The sequence below is a fragment of the Acartia tonsa genome, chromosome 7, assembly GCF_053477335.1.
Source record: "Acartia tonsa isolate MP-2025a chromosome 7, ASM5347733v1, whole genome shotgun sequence".
NCBI classification, from domain to species: domain Eukaryota; kingdom Metazoa; phylum Arthropoda; class Copepoda; order Calanoida; family Acartiidae; genus Acartia; species Acartia tonsa.
The window spans coordinates 19,140,331-19,164,036 of record NC_137266.1 but is presented as its reverse complement, the minus strand read 5'-3'; the positions used below and the strand labels follow the sequence as shown (position 1 = coordinate 19,164,036).

The following is a 23,706-nucleotide window of genomic DNA, read 5'->3' as shown; positions in this document are numbered from 1 at the left end:
TGATTTTTTTGTCGTTTTTTTACGCCCTATTATGACCCGGTTCGGCTTGGCCATAAATACCCGAAAATTTTAAAACCCGGCTCGGTTTCGGTTTTTATTACCCGGTTTTAACTTTTCAACCAATAAAAATAACAGTTTACGTCATTAGTAAGGGTTTGAGCCACCCTAATAACCCTAGTAATCTCTATAGGTGTCACCCAATAGTTTTATGCTCGTTTTCTGATATGTAACACCCAAATTTTATATGTTCTTTTTTTGTAGTGTGTGTCTTTTAAAACTTCGAGCAACGGGTTTTTTTACCCGAAAACGGCGGCACCTATAGCCGAAACACTAAATTTGAAATAAATCGCTTCGTATTATACTTGTAGCTCTTTAGATTACATGAGGTTGTGTAGTTTTCAATTACGGATCGTATCAAAGTTCTAAAAAGTGTTCATCTCACTTTTGGCGTTCAAAAATTACATTTTTCGATTTTTGGTCAAAATAACCGGGTTTATACAGGTCAACCGGGTTTTAAAACTGGGGGAAAGCACCAAAAACGGGTGTTAATGCCTGGTTGGTATTTATGGCCAAGCCGAACCGGGTTTTTTTGCAACTTTCCTGTGCACGCCACTAGAGCAAAACAAAAAAATACGAATTCCGTTTTGACCATTATAAAGCTTCCCTGAAACTTACAGCTCGATCGGCCCATAAAAGTGGCGCTCGGCACTAATGGGTTAACTTATCTAACCTAAAATAGCCAAGAAATTTTGTTAGTTCGCTTACAACTTAAAGGATTTTCTAATTACTATCTTAGTGTTATAAAACTATATAAAGAATTGTATAAGAGGCTTTTCATGGAAAAAAAATTATAAAAGAATAAAAGTTTTGTTGATTATATTATACAAAGTTAGCAAAATAGATAAAATTTCTTTTATAACATATGTAAGGTAGTAAATAACTTTTTACAAGTTTATTTTATTTTTTAGTAGCACGCTACTCTATAACTCAATAATAAGTGTATGTCCGCCTCACCTTACTCAAGAATACTAAGATGGGCCTATGAAAGCCTTCACAAATTTAATGACTTTTTGACAACTACCAAGCATAAAAACAAGTCTTTTTTATTCAGTAAAACTTTTAATAATTTTAAAACACAAATTTGTTCTTTTTTCTTTAAATAATATGTAATTGCTCTTGTTTTGTTAAGGGCAGGAAATGGGATAACACGATAAGCTCTCTTAATTGTTTTGAATTTTATAAGAATACTATGGACACTTGTAAGAATGTAAGGAGTGGGTAAGCGACCCTCCACTTTGAATTTAAGTTTTTAGGAGGAAAGTTTTTTTGTGTGAGGGCATTTTTCATTCGCTGGATTACTCAGAAGCTTCACTTAAAAAAGAAACCATATCGGTTCAGCGGTTAGCGAGATCTTTAGCTACAGACAAAACAAAAACTTACTATTTTATTTCGTAGTATATGTTATTTTAAGCTTAAAATAAATTAGTTCCAAAAATATACCTCCTCAATATTCTATTTTACATATTGCATATGGAATTTCTATATTGAAAAATGCTAGCGGATGTTGTTTAGCTCAGCATATATTTTGTCAGGGAGGAAGGGGACAATGGCAGATAATAAAAAATAATTAGCCTAGGCATAAACTCTCATTTCATAGCTCTTTAACTTTGGGTACTTATACAAACTAGCAGTATAAAACTTTTCAACCAAAAATTTTAATCTTATGAAGGGTTAATTTTGTTTATCTTTATAGGTGAGGTACATCGATTCATCATCCATTTTCTTGTCTCTTAAGATACCCTTATTGTTATTAATGTCGACATTTAATATCAGGCAAACAAACGGGCGTCAAAATTTCATCTTCCAATGACCAATCCCTATTTCCTTGATTTTCTCTACACGAGATATTTTTTGATTAGTCAGTATTCCTGTATTTTTATTATATTATTAAGTTACGCAACATTATAATACAAAACAATATATAATAAAGCTTTTTATATAAAACAAGCGACTACGCCTATTTAGGCCGCCTCTAGCTTAGGGTACTTGTTGAGGGGGGGGGGGAGGGGAACATTTTTTATTCTTAGTTAAAATAACAAAATTATAACACTATGGAGCTACACTGTAAAGAAGAACCTTATCGGTTCTTTTGTATAAACAGACAGACACATACATCCTTTAATATAAGGATTATGAAAATATTTATTGACGAGGCTACTAAACAACTTACCTTATACTTGTCATTTCATGTGTTGAATCAGCTGAGTCAGCCCCTACAGTGTTGGTATCTCTGTCATGGTCCTTAATAACAATGGATATAGAAGGAAAAATTCTCCACAAGGGCTAGGACTCGAGCTGTAGTGCTCAGGAGAGGTAGTAGAAATCAAAATCAATAATGTTTTCTAATTGTCATTGCTTGGTCATGATTTGGGTCATTTTTTGTTAGTTTCTGACTAAAACTGTAGGGTTTATATTGAAAAGAGTGAAGCTATCGGTTTTTTTAACACCCTTTATAATATAGCTTGCTAATATGTACCCAATTTAATGGTTCATCCAGTAGGAGGGGAGGAATTGGGGTAAAAGGAATGGATACTCCCCGTATCGTTATTTTAGCCAGCTGCGAGCATCACTTTATCAGAGTACATGAAAATCTGGTGCTACATCCAAGTAATAATACAACGATTTTTAAAACATGATACTCTAACAATGATGACAATTCATCCATAAGTAGCGAATCATAATAAATCATTAATGGTTAAACAGACATACTGACGGTCATTTCGAATTATAGAGTTAATTTGAAATTAAATGAATAAAAAAAAGAAAATTTCAACAAAAAATATCAAACATGTTGCTTAAGTCAAAGTGCTTGTAAATGCATTTAAATTTATATTGAATTCTTTCAGTGCATTTAGGACAGGGTAGAGGAATGGATAATACGCGGATATTATGACAAGAGAAAAATTGTCGTCATTTTAGGTTGCTATTACCCCTGTAATTTATTGATTACTTCGTTTATCCACTAGGAGGGTAAGGGATGGGGTAAAGGTGTGATGGGGAAGATTGTTATTTTAGCCCGCTACAAAATTAGAGTACATGATAATATCCAATAAATCTATTAAAGATGATTCCAGATTTTTCAAAATTAAAAATCATCTAGCTTTAGCCTTCTCTTAACCAGGTATAATTATAAACTATATGCGTTAAGTAATTCTAGTTGTTTTTTTGTCGAGTATTTTTAAAATTTCCAAATTAAACTAATTAAATGGCTTACATACTAATAATTTAAATAAATGGTAACGTCTTTTTAAATTCCTTTAATTTATTGTTTAATATGCATAATTGTATAATTCGTTAAATCCATAACTAACGTTAAGATGGGTCGACTAAAAATAGAAAAGCTTCGCTCAAAAACAAGCACCTTACTAACCATGGTTTGTGAATCTGATAGTGGCTGATAGCTCGAGGAAGATCTTGAAATCATTGTAGCATTTTTTGGTTCTGAAAAAATAAAATAAATTACTTTTAATTACACTTTAAAATATACGAGACATGAAATTAAAGAATAAAGTGAAGTAAAGACACTTTATCTTCTTTGGAAATTCCATCGTTCAATTCCAAAGGAAAAAACACTTGAACAGCTTGAAAATGAACCTTATACAAGTTAAGAACACCAAATAGGTTAACTTATTGTATAAGTATTAAAATTAAATATTATTGTAGCTTCTAAATTTCTTTAATACACAATTTTCTCTCCCCACTTTTTTTTATACTATAGAAACGTTTTATATCTATTCATTTTTCTAAAGTTAGTTTAAACCGTTCTGTTATCTTTTTTTGTACTTTCATTGTACCACATTTTAATGACTATATGATGACTTAACTGCTATTCATTTTTAAAATATTTGCTTGATTCTAATTTTCATCTGGGCCTAATGACTTTTTTTCCTTCCAAGGTCAAGACAACCATTAATTTCATCAAAGTAAGGTCGACAAAAACATTAATCTTCCAAAAACCAAAACAAAAATATTCAGCGCATTTTTTTTTCACTGCCGATGTTTTGTTGTTGGTATAAAAAAGCAAAAAGTTTTTAGAAAATTTTGTAATTTGTGTGTACTGTGTTATTCTAGATTAAAAGGGAATCCAACCGCAGTTTTGGTGGCTAAATGGCGGATTTTTAAGCGAATTTACATTTAAGTACATTTCAGGCTTTAAATCAAAATTTAAACTAAAAGCGAAGATATTCTATATTTCAAATACTTTAGTCGGTCAAATACACTAAAAAGTCCTATAACATGTTAAATGGTGACTATTAAAAAAGCGTTAAGTCTAATTGACATTATTATACGTAAAGATTTTTTTCGCTAAAATTTTGAGGTAGATGGCAGTAAAATAGCCTAAAATAATTCAAAAATGTATATCCAAAATTAATTATGGATAAATTCACCTAAAAATAAATTGTAAATAAACATATGAATGTTTAGGTATAGCTTAGTCGGCTGGTTGACCCTGGTTTTATTTGTCCAAGTATATTGTCTGGGGAAAGATAAAAAGAGACAATATTCGAGCACAGTAGAAAATAGAGGTGTCCATTCACTTCCGCGCATGATTCACATCAAGTTTATTATTAAATTATGTAAAGTACTAGTTGATTCGCCTCTAGACTCTAGGGGGAAGTCAGAAAAATATCCTAAAACCACGCAAAGACATTTATACAGCTTACTTAAAAATCGAACCAGAATTTTAGAGATATTTAGTTTCAGACAATAAATATACGTAATATTATAGTATTATAGTTTGCTTTGTTTGAGATCTTCATCATATTAAGAAATATTTATATAGGTCCTAGGATATTTTTAGGCTCTTTTAATTTAAAATTAAGTTTTCAGTTGTTTTTAAGCTTATTGCTGCCCTAATTTTCTTAGATACTAGGGGCTCAGTCTCTTGTTACTTAACACCATTTGCTTTTGTTCCAATCTTATTTATTCGCTATTGTGTCCTTTTTCAGTTTATGCGGATTACCATACGGATATGGTAATATGAGAAAGTGAAGGCACACCACAAATTTCCTGGAATCAGAGGTTCGGGTTTAAAAAAAATTGAACGATACTATTTTTCAATTCTAAAATTAAAAAAGAATAGAAGTATGGACTCTATAACTCTGACTTTTCTTTGTGTATCCATATATAATGCTACGGAGGATATTTGATTTGTATTTGAATAGGGTTACTTACTTTGTCAGTTCGTTCCTTCGCTTTTTTAAAGCTTCGCTACTTATAGACAATATCATCCTTGTTTTATCATTCCTTACTTTACGTTAAAACTAATTTTTAGAAAAATATTTAAGTATAAGTCGTGAAAGTCTGAATACTTTTAAAATTAAAATTAAAGTTTTAGCCAACAAAAATATTTTCAAATTTAATGGAATACCACCCTGGCAACAAAATGTTTTGACGCAAAATTAAACTTTTTTTGTTTTATTCTGTTGTAAAATTAAATTTAGGCTTATGGAGAATCAGAAAAATTATATAAAACATATATTTGCCGTTCTACTTCATCTTGTAATGAAACTATCGGCTGCGACAATAGTATACAGGGTAGTATCTAACAATCAATTAGCCTGAAACCATCTCGTATCCTATACGAAGCTTCCCTTAAATGGAGAACTTACTCGATATAACAGTTTAAAATCTTAAGCTTCAGACAACTTACTACTTTTTATAATAGGATAGGATTATTTAAATTTTGTACAACAAATCATTTCATTTTAATACCGAGTATTATTTGTTGAGGTTAAGGATAAAAACAAATATTTAAAAATTTAAATGAAGACCATCCTAGCAATAAATTGTTTTGATGCAAAATTAAACTTTTTTGTTTTATTCTGTTGTAAAATTAAACTTAGCCTTATTGAGAATTAGAAAAGTTATATAAGACATATATTTGCCGATATGCTTCATCTTATAATAAAACTAGCAGTGACCCTAGAATACAGGGTAACATCTAACAATTAATTAGCCTGAAACCATCTCGTATCCTATACGAAGCTTCCCTTAGATGGAGAACTTACGCGACATAACAGTTTAAAATCTTGAGCTTTAGACAACTTACTACTTTTTATAAAAGGATAGGATTATTTAAATTTTGTACAACAAATCGTTTCATTTTAATACCGAGTATTAATTGTTGAGGTTAAGGATAAAAACAAATATTTAAAAATTGAAATGAAGACCAAGCATTTTTGATGCAAAATTAAACTTTTTTGTTTTATTCGCTTGTAAAATTAAATAATTGAGAATTAGAAAAGTTATATAAAACATATGATTATGCATGCCTATCTTTTGGATAGAAAAGGGCTTTGTATCGAAATTATTTTTAAAGTAATGTAAATTAAAATTAAAAAAATAAAATTTTAGTTGCAAAGCTTCTCTATAACTACATACGGTATGTGAGTAAATCCTACCGACTGTTTTTAATAAATAAAGCGATATTTTTTGCAAGAGCAGTTTTGAAAACTGAACTTTCAATGATGTCGATTGATGCAAAATGAATTTATTTTCTTATTTACAATGCGACTGTAAAAATCGGCGAATCAAGATTCTTGATCAGCGAGTACCAAAATTTCTACCCCTTATTTCTCAAAGATAACACTGGTTTAGGTAAACTAATCCAATGCCCGCAAGGGTTAATAATAAAAAAATTATTTATGAAATAATATGCTACATTTTTATACTTTTTATTGAAAGCTATTATATTAAAGTAAAATAGAGAGGACATGAGCTAAATTTAACTATGCCCACAGGGTGTTGATCATGTCCAAATTTTGTATTAGGTCTTTAGAATCAACTAATAGCATCAGAAATATAAACACAGCCAGAAATCAAAAGCAGACGAAAAGGGTCTCCACCGATTGGGCCAGGTAGTTGTCTGAATAATTCATTTATTTCTCATATCATTAAAGAAGGGGTGGGGAAGGGATGTCGCCAACAAATGAATAAAGGGACTAAGTCCTAGAATGATTATTGCACTCAGAAAGAAACAATAAAATAGAAACCAATACACAGAAATTGGAAATATTGAAATACTCATCCTTTTTTATTTCTTTCAATATACAGAGAGTTTCTTTTTGCAATTTTTGTTATTTGCAAAACTAATCTGTAAGTGTATGCATCTTTCGACCTTTTGTCTGTCTGTCTATGGGTAATGCCAAAAGTCAAAGGTATCTCAACTAATGATAACATTCTTTTTGCTTCCTGCCAGAGATCTGAAGGGGTTAGACAGTGGATGATAAATAGATATACAACTGCTATGATGATAAACAACATTACCCCTTATTTAGATTTAGATTATTGATTGAAAAGTCTGGACACTTCTTGTTTGGAAGCAACCAACCAAATTTTAATAAATGTATAAAAAGTTTTCAAGACAACAAATGAAAAAATTGTGTTTATAAAACTTTGGGTACCAGTGTAATTTGCAATACCCCATCCCTCACTGCTTTCTGTACATTTTTTGGGGGTTAGCTATTCAAGATTTTTTTAGGATAGGCTTTGATTCTCATAATCATCTGAAGAATGAAATTTGAAAATTATGAACTTATCCCTATTTCTTTCTATCCATTATTCTTAGTGCACTTTATTGATTGATCTTGAAAGATTTTTATTAGTTTGGTGCAAAGATTAAAGGCTGTAGAAAATTACATAAATCTATTCATTGCAAAAGATATATTACAATACTTATTCAATATATATATGTATATACTGGTGTATTCAAACATGAATGTTTTCAAAAAACATTATTTAAAACTAATTGCACCACCGAGTCCCTTTTTTCATATTATATTATTGGGGTTTTCCTGAGCCCTACTCAACCTAACCTTTCCTAAAGAAAGGATCAAAACTATATTTTTCAAATTGAAAATTCAAAATATTAGGCACACTGGATGACGATTAGAATAATTAGTGCATAATAAAATCCAGTCAGACTTGTAAAAAATAATGACATTCGAAAAAAATATTTTTTTTTCTCGTGTAAATTCCATCTGTATAAAAAAAAGATATTTGAAGAAAAACAACAAGAAAACAACAAAAAGTTTTTATAAAAGAGATTGTACAAATTGTGCTCTTTATTTGTTATTTGTAATCTTTATTCAGACATATTGTTAATATGATTCAGACAGATAAAAAATAGAAATTTTATATGAAGTTAGTTTGGGATAACAAATAGAAAATTTTATTGCTATAAATCCAACTAGTTGCTTTGCCACTAGCCTCTGAAGGAGGGCTAGGGAGGCCAGGAAAAAAGCCTAAAAACATCTTAGTACATTTAGAAGCTTTCCAAAAAAAATCAATTCTGACTAGCAATTTTCTTGATCTTAAGCTTCATGAAAAATTACGAATTTATAACAAAGTATGACTTTTAATTAACACTTTTTTAAAAAAGTCATTAAATAGCTTTAAAAATGTGATTGTATCTCTAATAAACTGAAATTTATGTGTCTTTTTCTGAGACTTTGTTAGTAGTGAAGCTACCCTATAATTCATTTTGTCTTTCCATAACTCAATCCGTAATTCTATGGGGAGGGGGGGCATATTTGATTTTCTCAACTGCTGTTTAAGATAGATGGCTGAATTTTCTTGTGAAGATTACCTATACCAATAAGCATCCATTATTAAATTCTCCTTGTCCATATTCTCATAAATGAAGGTTGTGCTTCTTATGGATATTGTAATCCTTGTATTATCTATAGATCCTGTAATCTTGTTTATATCATACAAGTCTAGTCTGGTAAGTTTGTTCTTCGAGGGATATATTGGATTTAATAACTCACAGTCTATGGATACATATGCGGAACTGGAAATCGTGAATTTCTTGGCTGATGTTTAAGATGGACGGCTAAATTTTATTCATGAGTCAATTAATTGGTCAATATGTTTGTGGGTAATGCTAAAAGTTACATATTTTTTTTTCTTTATAGGTATATTTTTTTGATGAAACTAAAAATCTGCTTTATAACTGAAGTGATCCATTGTTTGCTTTGTTTGTACTTCTGGATGTTGTCATCCTTGTTTGTTAAATTCTTAAAGCCCCTGTAGAAGTATCTAAGTGCATGCAACAAAATCTTATTTTTGGGGTCTTTTAAAGTTTTTGAACCTTGTAATAGTGTCTAAATTTTTATCTTTGTTACGTAACAAAAATCTAAGGATGAGAGGGGAGGTGGGAAAGGAAACCCCTAAAAAGAGATGGATTTTTTTACGTCATAAAAAGTTAGACACTATTACTAGGTTCAAGTTTTTGATTGGTTGGTTCCAAACTAGTAGTGTGCAAACTTTTCAACAAAAAATTCTAATCTACAGAAGGGTTGAACATCACCCTGCGAGGGGGCAGGGTTGACTAATTGCTTTTGAAATGCTGTGAGGAAAAGTGTTTTATTCATTATTTATATATCCAATTTATGTACTGAAAGGCTGAAGTAAATTTGTATATAGGAATAATTTAATTTTGTATCTCAGCATCGAGCATTAGCGTCAGAGACCCGGGACTATCATTCACAATTTTAAAATATTTTTCCCATTTAATAAAAGTAAAAGGATATGTGTTTATCTTGTGTACTGAAGGATTTCGTTAACTGCTAAACCAATATGCTTCTCCTTTACAGTGAAGCTTCACATAAAAATATCCTTTAAAAAGAGTGTTATTTATTAATATTAATTAAAGCCATGTAGTCGCAATATTAATAGTCAAATGTCCGGTATTATGTCCCTCTCCTTTACCTAAATATATTCAATATTTTAAATATTTTGTTTTGTATCTTTTGTACCCTTTTATGTTTTACATTTTGTAACAATAAAAAGTTGAACATTCAAATCAGTACAGACAAACTTATATGCGTTTTTATTAAGATAATAAAGCAACTGGTGCTTTTACCTAAACTTATTTAGGACCAATTTCTCCCAAAAGTTCGTTTATTGTTCAGAAATTTGCAAAGCAGCATAGGTTGTCCATTAGGATCTCTAAAACTGCTGACCTGAGCTTGAGTGGATATCCTGACAGGGGAAAATTGTCGTCAATTTAGTTTGCTATATATTTCCCCTTTCATTTATTGGTCATTTCGTTTATCCAGTAGGAGGTGAGGAGATTGGGTGGATCGTTATTTTAACCCGCTACAAGTTTCACATTATTAGAAAAATTTAGTATAAAAAAGCAGATAGAAAGGCTAGGGACGCAGTTTATCTAAAAGTACACACTACAGAACTGCGCACTTGAAACTTGATTTATCTAAAATGTAAAATATTCAATTTTGGATGCAAAAAAGTTTATATTATGCAATATTGAGGACAAAAATATGGATCCGGTACAGTTTGTGGTAAAATGTTACTAAAATAGAATATTTACAAAAACAGAAAATTTAGGGAGCTGAATAGTTTTTTTCATTTTGCCTAGCCCCTGCGGGGCTACCAAGTACCCAATATAGCCTAACCTAACATGACCTAAATTGATAAACAAACGAAAAAACTACTCCTCCCGGTCCTACCCCAAACGTAAGAGTCCCAAACGTCAGAGTGGACAAACGCAAGAGTCCCAAACGCAAGAGTCCCAAACGCAAGAGTCCCAAACGTCAGAGTGGGACAAACGTCAGAGTGGGACAAACGTCAGAGTGGACATTGCTTAAGTAAAACATCAGAGTCTATGCTATTTTAATTATATGACAAAAAATAGACAGTTAGGCCCCCTAGCCTGCCTAGCCGCGGGCGCTCGGCCCCCTAGCCTATAACCTAACCTAACCTAATCATAAAGAAAATGACTCTGGCTGCAGCACTCAGCACCCTGGCCTACCTAGCCGCAGCGCTCGGCCCCCTAGCCTGCCTAGCCGCGGGCGCTCGGCCCCCTAGCCTATAACCTAACCTAACCTAATCATAAAGAAAATGACTCTGGCTGCAGCACTCAGCACCCTGGCCTACCTAGCCGCAGCGCTTTAATGATTATAAAATCGAGACTCATACGTTTTACTTATAAAATGTCCACTCTGACGTTTGTCCCAAAAATCCTGCGTTTGTCCACTCTGACGTTTGTCCCACTCTGACGTTTGGGACTCTTGCGTTTGTCCACTCTGATGTTTTTCCACTCTGACGTTTGGGACTCTTACGTTTGTCGTGGAACCCTCCTCCCTTGTTTTCAATTTGTATCAAGTAAGGAGGGGGTGGGGGTTTTGTGCTCTATTATGCACTTTGAGGGAAACTGGCAAAATTTTCTTGTGATTCACATCAATGCTTCAATCTTGATAAGGTAGATTTAGAGTAAGATCTAGATGGTATTCTTAGGGGGCTTTAGATAAATTCCCGAAAAATTGCATATTTCATAATGTGCAATCACTTCCGTATTTTACGAAATCAGCATAGTTTTCCTTATGTATAAAAAAGACGTTATAAAACTGAATTCCTAATGTACAATAAAATATATTTCTGGAAATGTTTTTTTAGTTCTTTTTCATTATGAAATTTACTTTCTCCCCGTTTTATTTGTTTCACAATATTTGTAATACAAAAATGGTTTCTATTAGCTTTGTTTTTAACATACTGAAATATTTCAAATAATTAAAAAAAGAAAAATAAGATGATAAAATAAGGTCGAAGAGGGCAGTTTGTTTTATTGTAAAAATTAGCAAAGTTTTTTTTTAATTAAAACATATTGGCGAAAAACTGGTTCTGGCGAGTTCTGGTGATCTGAAAATAAAAAGCATGTGCGCAAGTGAGTGCACATTTGCTCTGATGATTCCAAAAGTACACATAATCTCAAAACCTATAAATCTTATTCCTTCTAAATCTCAAGGTTATAGCTTGGTTCTCAGAGACAAGACAATGGACGATTATTTGATTTATGTACATACATCCTCATTGATGATAAACATTAGCTTTGGATGTTAAGTTTAAAGAATACGATGCGAATATAGCCAAGGTAAGGGATGAGCTTATTCATAGTACGTTTGCCAGTCATAAAACCGAAATAAACGATATTAAATTGAGAGTCTCAGATTTAAATGTTAAAATACAATCTATCGAAGGCATTGAAAATTTCGTCGATGCTAAATCTGTTGCAAGTGAACAAAAAGCGATTAGGACCACGATTACACAACAAAAAGACTATTTAAACTCTGTCGAATCGTCGAGAGAAAATTTCGTAAAATTTCAACTTCTACAAAACTCGATAAGAGAGCAAAGATGTCGCGATTGGAGTTGTAGAATAGTGAACTTTCAGCAGCCATGGAGCCGTGAAAATATCACTGAGTTTATAATATTCAGAAACATTATAAGGCCCACCCTTGAAGCCGCCGTTAAACGAGGGGAATTAGAATATATCCCCTCACATTTTTGTGATATCGTTGAGCGTGCTCATATGCTCCCATATACAAAGGGCCAGATCCCCGTTTTTATTTTTCGTTTTATGTCTAGATCCTACCTTGACGCGTGGATGAACAATAAGAAGGCTGTGCTTGACCGTTACAACGCCGAGGTCAAGAGGTTCAACCCCAGGAATAACGTGTCACCGGTCCCGTTCTTTCCCAACAGATTAGTCCAGGCGAAACAAGATATGTCAGACCTCAATAGGAAGACCATGACCTTTGTATATGCCACCAACCAGATTTCGAGGGCCAAAGTCGCTGGCCAATATGTTCAATTCCAACTCAAGAACGGCAGCCGCTGGATACGCTGCCTTAACCCGTTCGGCAAAGACCTGAAGGAAATGGCTCAACCCATACCTGGAAGCGAGGATTTTTTTCTGTCTGAGGCACCGCCAATCCTTCGTTTCAACAAGCTAACGCCTGAGGAAAGGAAAACATTCTTCTCGATTCAGGCTGATTTAACAGAAGATGACTTCCCAAGGCAGTTTAGTACAATTACTGCCCACCCAGCCAGCACGATTCAACATAATTTAACGTCTGCCTTTGCCCCAGCTCTTGAGGACCTGGCTGTGTTTCCTCCCATAGTTTCTGCTGTAAGTAGTGCCGCAACTGCAACCGCCGCAACCGCCGCACATAGTGCCGCACATGCCGCCGTTGCACCAGCTGCACAGTCAGTACCTGCCGCCGCTGCATCCGTCGCCGCCGCTGCCGAGGAATTCACTGCCGCACCTGCCGCCGCGCTCACCGCCGCACCTGCCGCCGTGACCGCCGCCATATCTACACCTACTGCCGCACTTGCCGCCGCGTCTGCCGCCGTACCTGCAGCATCTATTGCCGCACCTACCGCCGCACACGCCGCCGCACTTGCCGCCACGTCTGCCGCCGCATCTGCCGCATCTGCCGCATCTGCCGCATCTGCATTTGCCGTTGACTCAGCACCTTCTGATCCTGTTGCCACGAGGGCATTTACCGTTGACTCAGCACCTTCTGATCCTGTTGCCACGAGTGCCAAAGCTAGAGAAAGCAAGAAAGCAACAAAGGCGGTAATCTCAACATAGTTAAGTATCTTGTACAGCGAAAAAAGGTACCTAACTAAAAACATTCAGCATAGTTATTGTTTTTTTTTTCGGAACGATTTGAATATTTTGAGTTAATCCTGATCCATATGACGTGGACTTTATAGCAATAATAATGATATTATATATATATATATATATTACTTAAATTTGATAGAGCGTCTATGTCGCATATTAATCTTAAAACTATGATCTCAATCATACCCCTGTTTTCTTTTCTTTTTCTGATTAACATATAAAATATATGGAACTTGTATGAAAATGAGTAGGGGGAACTAAACTAGCTTTTAAATGTGTTGCCACCCCCAACACACACATAAACTAAACGCAATCGGAATAAACATAGCAAATATAGTAATTTTTTTCGTTTCAACGATAATATTTTGTATATTAACTATCTTTATTTGTCCATTAATATCTACTGTGTTTCAGATGTCCATACTTGACGTTAAAACGATTCCTCCTGCGGTGCTCCTGGACCAGCTCTACTATGACAAACCTCCCTAATGAACAGATTAACCAGGATAACGGTAACTTAAACGATAACATTGGTCTAAATCTTATGAATCCGATTTACGGCGATTACTTTAACGACTTCGAAAATGAATTTGGAATAAATTGTGTTTTTTCAAGTGAACAAGGTATCGTACAAAAACTGAAAACATTCAATGAAAACCTTCTCAATATTTTTAGTATTAATTGTCAGTCATTACATTCTAAATATAATGATATTGTCTCCACTGTAGACTTCTTCAGACAACATGATATCCACTTAAATGTTCTATGCTTTCAAGAATTATGGCTAAATAAGGATGTAAATATGGATTGCTATGGAATTAATAATTATGATTGGCACGTTAAACTCCGATCAAATAACAGGGGGGGAGGGGTGGGTATTCTAGTAAGCAAATATTATAAAGTAGATAAACTATTTGATAAGTTCTCATTTAAAGAAAATATCCTTGAATCTATTTGCTTAAAAATTTCCTACAATGGCCTAAAATTTTGTTTATTAAATTGCTACCGCCCACCCAATCAAAGCAATGCTGAAATTGAGGAATTTTTTGAACTTTTTTTAGACTTGATTGATAGAATAGCAGCATTAAATATACCATACTTCATTGTGGGAGATTTCAATTTTGACCTTTTTAAAATAAGTAATATAAACAGCAATTCCATGAGAATTATTGAGTCTTTTTCTTTTAACGGTATAATAAATACTGTTACCAGAGCCACTAGAGTTACTAGAACCACTGCAACCCTTCTTGATTTGTTCGGGGTAGGTAACTTTATTCAAAACCTAATGTCATCTTTTGTTTTAACTTCAAAAATTTCCGATCACTTGCCAATTATTAATTCATTCCGAATAGACAAAGTAAATAAGCCCAAACTTCCAGATTTTTTTGAAAAAAGAGAATTGAATGATGAAAACTTTGATGCCTTAAACTATGCACTCTACCACACTAACTGGAATCACGTTTTAAGTCAGGACAATACAAACATAGCTTACGATAACTTTATTTCAACCTTTTTGAGACTTTATAATGAAAAATGTCCAGTTAGAAAAAAACGAAAAAACAAACGTACCCAGCCCCAGCAGCCTTTCATGTCAGACTACTTATTGCGTTGTAGATTGCATAGAGATATTTTGTACAGCAACTTTTTAAAAGATAAAACAATTGAAAATGAAAGTATTTACAATGTCTATAGGAATAATTACAATAGGCAAGTGAGAAGAGCAAAGATTGACTATTATAGAAAACAAATAAGGGATGCAAATGGAGATGGGAAAAAACTTTGGAAAACTCTTAAGGAAGTCATTGGGTTTAATAAGTCTTCCCCTGAGTGCACATACCTTCAAGTAGGCCCTAACAAAATTGAAAATGACCAAGAAATAGCTAACGAATTTAATCGTTATTTTAGTCAAATTGGGTCTTCCCTAAGGCCTGAAATTCCTTCCACCCCCAAAAATTTCTTTGAATACTTACCACCCCCATGTCAAGATTCCCTCTTCTTTGAACCATTGTACCCCTTCAAAGTTATTAATATTATTCGTAGCATCAAACCTAAGCGTTCCACAGACATCAATGATGTCTCGATGCATGTTCTGTCTCGCTGTGCTGATACCATTGCCACTCCCCTAACACATGTTTATAATTTATCACTTCAAAATGGCACTTTTCCTGAAAAAATGAAAACTTCCAAAATAGTTGTCCTTCACAAATCAGGTTCACTCAGCGAGGCAGATAATCATCGAGGCATTAGTCTCATTGATAACTTTTCCAAACCCATTGAAAAATATGTCTGTGATACGCTGGTTAAGTTTTTAGAGGATAGGTCTTTTTTTAGCAATCGCCAGTTTGGCTTCATGAAAGGGATCTCAACCTTTCACAATGTATTGAACCTAAGCACAATGATCACCCAAGCACTCAGTCGAAACGCTTCCTGCATGGCCATATTTTTGGACATAAGGAAGTGTTTCGACATGATAAATAGGGACATCCTTTTTAGCAAACTGGAGAACTCAGGGATAAGGGGGGTTGCACTCGAGTGGTTCCGCAGTTACTATGCAAATAGGAAGCAGCGTGTATTTTTTAAGGGCCTTTTCTCCTCTACAATTGAATTCATTATCATTGGCGTACTTCAGGGGTCAGTCCTGGGACCAATTCTTTTTTTGATTTTTATCAATGACCTGGTTTCATGCAGTGAAGAGATCCTAATCAATCTCTTTGCTGATGACGCGGTGGGCTTCATTGAAAGGCAGAATATTATTCAATTAATCAACCTTGCAAGGGAGCTTGTCCCCAGACTGACCCAATGGTACAATGCCAATAAGCTTCTCATACACCCCCGCAAGACCAAATGTATGGTCTTTTCCTCCCCCCGAGAGATACTCACCCCCGCTGAGCTCGCTGCTAAGACCAACTTCGAAGTTTATGTAAACATGAACAATCACAATGAAAATGATGAGTCAAAAATCACTAAGTTGGATCTTGTGAGCGGTACCAACGAGGGTAGTATCAAACACTTAGGAATTCAATTAGACGAGAAAATGAAGTTTTCTTATCATCTTGAAAAAGTCTATAGCAAAGTGTCTAAAATAATTTATAGTATGAAAGTAATGCGTCATTTGTTGGACAAGAAACACCTAAAGCTACTCTATACGTCTTACATTAAGTCGAATATCGAATATTGTTGTCTCCTGTTCACTGCCTGCCCTATGTATCTGTTAGCACCAATTATTAAGTTACAAAAGCAAGCCATTAGAATAATTGAAAACTTACCAAGCAGAGCTCACACAGCTGAATTTTTAAAATCTAATGGCATACTTCCATTCAACCTATTAATTGAATTCAATGTTTGTAAATTCATGCACGCCTATAAATCAGGCATTTTTCCCAAAATCTTTGAAAACACTTGGAACTTTGTTCAAGACAGACATACGTATGGCACAAGGAACAGGAACAACTTTGCTTACGAACCGGGCACCAATAGAAACTTTCTCCTGCACGCCCCTCTTAACTCTTTCCCAACTATTTTTAACAACCTTCCACTTGAAATTAAACTAATTGATAATAAAAATATTTTCAAGCAAAAATGTTTTACTTATTACCTAAATAAGATTGAGTTTTAAAATGCAAATATTTTCTTTTCTTTTTACTCAACAAATGCTTTTCCAATATTAAAACTCTGTTCTTTTGAATTTTGAATTTTGAATTTGAATTTTTGTTTTAATCAAGTTTCTATCCGTACTTTTTAGTACTTTTTAGCCCTCGACTTTCTGTAAGCATTAAATTATTTTGTTAAAATTCAATAAAACTGCATTTCCTTAACCTCAAATCACACCGAATAGGTTCCGTAGGAACCGACACACACATACCCAAGTATAGAGTAGCTTGGCATAGTTTGTTTTTTATCCATTTTACTGTTTTACATTTTACATTTGACTTTATATTATTTTTTCCAGTAGCTAACGAATCGCGCAACCTCTATCTATCTATATAATAAAAATAACAAAGTTTTGGTTGAATTTTGGCCGAAAATATATTTTATTTATTTAAATTTAGATATCGAAATTTATTATGATGACTATCGCAGACTGGTTAAGCTCATGAGTAGTGGGCATAGCCATCTACTCGTCGTAGTCGCTGGAGTCGTCGAGGACGTCTGGTTCCTGTTGGAGTAGCTCCTCCAGAAGGTCCTGCTGGACGGTGACCAGGCGGTCCATTGTGGCGATGGCGTCCATGTTGGCCTGGAAGGAACGGGCGTACGTGGGCATTACTGATATTAACCTCACGACTAACCCATAGTTGGAATACAGCATGCGGAGGACTTCCTCATCGATGGCATCGTTGCGGAATCTCCGCCACATCAGCATGTCGCCCTCGTGCACAACGCCCATCAACCTGCGCTTGACCATAAACCAGAGGTCCAGACAGCGCCTGTCTACCCCCGGAAATGGGAGTAGATCAGGCACTGCCGCGAGGTTTAGCAGCTGCTGGACGCCGTGCACGGGTACAGGATCATCGACTTCATCGCTAGAATTGAGCATAGCGATGAGCTCCTGCACCTGATCATGGAGGGGAACATTTTCCTCACCTCCAGCATCCTCCGGAATTTCCGGCGCCCCGTCTGGTATAGCACCTTGGCCTTGTCCTACTTCTTCTTCTTGATCTGACATCTTGGAAACAATTGACCCTTGACCTTACCTACCCCATATTTATACCCCCTTTGTGTTTTAATACCATGCATTATGCAATCTTTAATTCAAATTATTAATTAGTAATAACACTTTCCCCACTTCCGTTTCCCGCGCAATTTTCCCCTATGCTTTACAACCAATTGTTTCCCTCCCGCCCTTTTTTCATTGCCCTTTTTTCATTTTCATTTTTCTTTATTCTGCTGTGCTATACCAGGAAACCACTCTTCCCCCCACCCCATATTTCCACCCCATATTTTCCTCTAACCCCCCCCCCCCCCCAAATGCATGCACATACCAAAAGATAAGCGCCGCTCCGTCTGTCTGGCTGGTAGCCACGACCGCGCACAAACCACTCACCACGCCCCATTTTCTTCTCTTCGTTTTCCCCCCCCCTCCTCCCCTACACCTTTTCAATTCCTTGATTTCTCTCCCTTAATAAACTGGTCTCTCACTTCATCAACCTATATCTTTTATCCTTATTCTTTTGATGCTAATACAAGATTATTCCATAGCAACATATTAACATATTAACAGACATCCTATTGCTTTATACATCTTTCAAATAATAAAATAAAAGTTCATAGCAAGATATCTAGGATTTATTAATTAAAACAAACCAATGAATTTATGGTACATTTTGAAATTATGTTTTTTTTAAGTTTTCAAATTCCTTTCCAAATTTTCAAATTTTAACAGTATTATTTCTCACAAAACAGTTTTTTTTTAATAAGCCATATCAGACACATCTTGTAACGATTTTGTAGCTTTTTTTCTGTTGATTATTGTTGATTTTTGTGGATGTTTTGCGGATGTTTTCACGAATATTTTTGCGGATATCTTGTATATGAAGTCGCAAAGAACTTGACCATAACTGGTCCTGACCGGTAATGGCCACTTTCTGGAGCTAAAGTTGGAGACAGGCCCCCTCTTGTGCAGTTATCCGCTGAGCAATTTCACTTAATTTAGTTTCATGATACTCCAAGTCTTTGTTTGGGTTGTACAGAGTGAGTGCCAACTCGGTTTCTAGATAACCTTGATGGTATAGTAGACGGGCTACCTCACGACGCACTTCCTCACTGACATTGCCACCATTAACTTTATTGAGAAGTCGTTGATATGTTATTGTCAATCTATTGCGTAGCGGCTGCCACATTTGTTGGTATTCTTCCTCTCCGAACATTTTCGTGCCTAAACAGCAGTAAGATTAAAACTCCACTAAAAGCTAAGCTATGACCAAATTGTGCGCGCAATAGCACGCCACCTTCTTTTTATCTTACCATGACCTACATTTACCCTTCTCCTTCAAAAAAAAGTGAAATTAATGGATTAATGTAAACGTTTTTCGAGCACAAACCACTCTCCCCGCACCTCCCCCCCCCTCTCTCACCCCCCCCCCCATATTGATGCCCCATTCACAGCTATGCTGTGACCAGTTCTCAAAACATAAAAATCAGATTCCGGAGGAATCGAACCTTACACATCTAGGGATACATTCCCATTATCTCAAAATACCAAAATCAGATTCCGTAGGAATCGCACATGACCTATTTTTATTGTACATTTGTACATTTGAGGATTATTATATCCCTTCTCAAGAAATAAAAATCAGATTCCGTAGGAATCGAAACCAATTATTACACCTTGTTCACTTAGGTACATGATACGTTATATATTATCTTATTTTATTTATTTTTGGATTGGACCAGCGTTATCGCGATATTTATCGTTATCCTGTAATTATTGGTGTGGAGATGTCCTTAGACCCGGACATAACTCCACTCTATAATGAAAATAATCTGTTACAAAGGAAACTGTCTAGGTAGAGCTAAAAAGGGATCACAACGGGAATAGCGACTTCTTTTGAAGGTTTTGGTCCCTTAATTGTTCCGAATTTACGCTTGGAGAAGTTGCAACTGATAGTAGGAGGATGTCTGAAATACACAGCAAGATATTGTATTCTATCCTTGTTAAGATTTATTATTTATTTGCACATATAACATTGTATCGGCTTGGCAAGCGTCAAAGTACACCAGTGGCTCCACAACCCTAAATGGGTTATGCCAACTATCTGGTACAATGTTGCATGGAATTTTTCTAGTAAAATGTTATTTTTATCCTATTCGAACTGGCCTGGTAACTAGGTGGAGACGAAGTTCGGTCAATTCCATGCTAGGTACTTAATAATAGTTATTATGTATATTGTTATCAAACCTGCATCAAACATAACAAAACAGAAGAATCAAACCAATCAAAGCATAGTAACTTAATGTATGATATATATCTAATAAAATATGTTGTACCTTTGAGGAAAATAAATCTTATCTTATCTTATCTTACCTATTCTGTAGCTTAAAGTTGTTGGTTGAAAAAATTTGACACTACTATTTTGGAACCAATTTATCAAAATTGAGTAAATGTATCCAAATTTTAGGAGCCAATAAAACCAATGTTCAATGTCCCCTTCCTCCCTGTACAAGATCTCGCTAAAAGCTGAACCGATAAGGTTCTCCTTAACAATTAATCTTCTTATAGGTCCAGGGAAGGATTAAAACTATTTTGTGGGAGAGTATCTTAACCCTCCCAAAAGTAATCTCCCCTTGAATAAAAAGACCAACTCGATTTTTTTTTCTTTTTCAAACTTTGGATTGAAAATGATGGAGGTATTGAATTCTCTCCGGAATAAGACTTTGCATTTTTCTTTCTCTAACTTTTAATTCTAAACGCCAGACATAGCAGCAGCAAGTGTATTGGTCTTTTTAAAAACAAATATATAGACAACTTTTTAAACAGAATATTTTTCCTTTTCAGAAGCGAAGCAATTACAATAGCATTTATATGCGTTTGTCCGTCAATCTAAAAATTTTATTTTTATTTTCTTTGTTATTAAATAATTTTAAGAAGCTTATTTTGTAAAAAAATGTCACATTTCTTACTGTTTAATACTTTACTGTTTCTATTTTTATAGAAAAAAATGACTTACTAATGGAACCAGCTAGGGCCTAAGTAAAGTGAGAGTTAACTGCATTTCTCAGAGATTAGGATCTAATAATTTCAATATATATCGAATCATTATGATTAAAATCTTTTTTTGTTCCCTCCAAAAAATACCGACATCTAATTAGTGTATTTTAATTATCTACTATTATGGAAAGCTTATACTAATATCTTTCCTTAGGTACTAATTAACGAATATGGTATCGCCCTTCCAAAACCCCATCTAAAATCATTAAATCCAAAATATCAATTTTATACTTTTAAAAGAACTAGCGGCTACGCCCCTAGAGGCCTCTAGGGGCACTTGAGGAGGGGAGAGTCGAATTTGATAACCCAATTTCTTATTTTAGATTTTAAAAGAATAAGAAAAAAAATTTTGGGGGGGGGCGAAAATTTTTTTTTTTGGGGGGGGGTGCCTTTCCCCATATTTTTAATTTTAGTTACCTAAAAATTAAAAAAAAATTTGGGGGGGAGGGGGGATTTTTCATTTTTGGGGGGGTTGGGGGTGTCCCACCCCCCAAGAAAATAGTTATAAACCTTCCCGGGACCTATGAGAAGCTACCCTGTTAAGGAGAACCCGATCGGTTCAGCGGTTAGCGAGATCCTTTGGTACAAACAAACACACAGACACACATCCTGTTACTTTAGTATAAGGATTTAACAAAATTACTTGCTCCGCATTTCTGGCATTTATCCTCTAAAATTATGTTGAAGAAGAGCTTATCTTGTGATCTCAAAATATTGGTTCAGGGATAGAAAGACATGAATGATTTAAAAGTATTATCTAGGGAATCTGCCTTCTATGGGAGGAGGAAGGTAGAATTTCCGGACAAAGGTCATGCAATCAAAGAGTTGGTTGTCAGTTGAGTGTTACTTAACCTAATACTCGCAGTGCTCATACCCTACAACCCTGATAAGCTTTAGTTCCAATCTTTATCTAAAAGTCACGTGTGATGTGCAGCAAAAATATAAGACTGGTTCTAAGATATTATAATATTATGTTTTACAATAGAAATTCAATTCTGTAACTGTGTAACCGTAAAAACACAGTGATGTGATATCCTGTAAATATATGACTTTAGGCTCAGTCTAAAGTTTTCACAAGTATTGGCACAAGGCAACAATTTTCAGAGAAATTTTCTACTTAGAAAATTTTTTTTCAAAGATTTTTATTTTCAACTTGGAAAGATTTTTAAAAATTAAGGTTATTAGACACACTCTTAAGGGATGAGACAAGGGACGATAAAATGATACACATCCCCAATGTTGAAGAACAAAGTTACTCCTTCTTTAGACTTTGGTTTAAAATATTGAACACCGAAATTTGGAACCAACCAATCAAAATCAATAGAGGTTCCCAAAGTTTAGAAGCCTTTAGATGACGGTGTAATTTTCAGTCCAATATTCCCTCTTTTCCTGCCCCTGGACACAATGAAGCCCTACTAGTGCACGCCCCATGGGTGGGTCAATATAAAGGTTAGCCTTGAAGAAGACAAAAACATTTTGGTATAAACCCTCATACCATAAAAGAGACCACATAAAACCCTCTTATACATTGACAATTTATAAAGTGTTTCTGGACCCTTAGAGAGGATCTAACCCTCTGGGGCTTTCATAACCTAAACTAAGTATTTTTTAAAATAGCTTTGTTGAGGTCAACTTTTAGTTCAGGGGAATTTGCCCAATTATTGTTTAGCTTTTGTATTTTACAGTCAATACTTCATTACATGACAATACATTAACAAACACACACACACACACACACACAGACATAGAAAATAGAAAACACAGAGACATCAAGGCCACAAACGGTTGTAGCCACGTTAAAGTAACCATATGTATAATATATACAATTATGTTTGCTTAAGGCTGCGACTCATCCGAGAACCTAAAGTTAGAATTAAAGTAGCATAAAACCATCCTTTGGTCAATAAAAAGCTTCTCTAAAATTGAAAACTCGGTTTTGTTGTTATCAAAATTTTAAGATAAAAGTTTCGAAATAAGTATATTTTAATGTTCTTTTTATAAAAATATGTTTATTGTTGCGCTACTAATGTGCATGAATGTCCTTGGTATATGCTGTAAAAAAACACATAATAATTATTGACAATTCTCATTGATTTTATAAATATTATTGGCAGTTGTCTATTTCCAAATACAATTATCATATTTTAAATATACAGTTCCCAAGACAGTATATTTTTTTAATATCTTATATTATTAAATAAAGAACAGGTTTTAGGCTATCAATGACCCTTTAATAATGCTGGTTTCCAAAGTTTTGGAAAATTATTATACAATTCGGTGGCTCAAAAACTTTTGTTGAATCTTAATTGGTTTATTAAAAATAATTACGGGTAATTTTGTCTATCATCATTGTGGGTGTACATCATTTTATTATCCATTTTCTTATCCCTTAAAATCTGTGATCCCTGTTGCTTTGTATTGAAAATGGATATATAGAACATACGTGGATATTATGACAGGGGAAAAATTGTCGTCATTGAGGTTGCTAACATGGAACTCAATTATT

General features: G+C 34.4%; 1 long non-coding RNA gene across 2 annotated transcripts in view; it reads right to left on the bottom strand.

Moving 5' to 3' along the window:
• The window catches only part of LOC145324178 (uncharacterized), a 7,131-nt gene extending 3,634 nt beyond the window's left edge, over positions 1-3,497 (bottom strand). Inside the window, exons 1-2 of one of the 2 annotated variants that reach the window (XR_013881199.1) lie at positions 3,422-3,497; positions 2,231-2,301 (exon numbers count right to left, since the gene is read on the bottom strand). This is a non-coding gene — a long non-coding RNA (uncharacterized LOC145324178). The remainder of the gene's footprint in view (positions 1-2,230; positions 2,302-3,421) is intronic. The other variant, XR_013881200.1, reaches the window with a different exon arrangement.
• Positions 3,498-23,706: the final 20,209 nt, after the last annotated feature.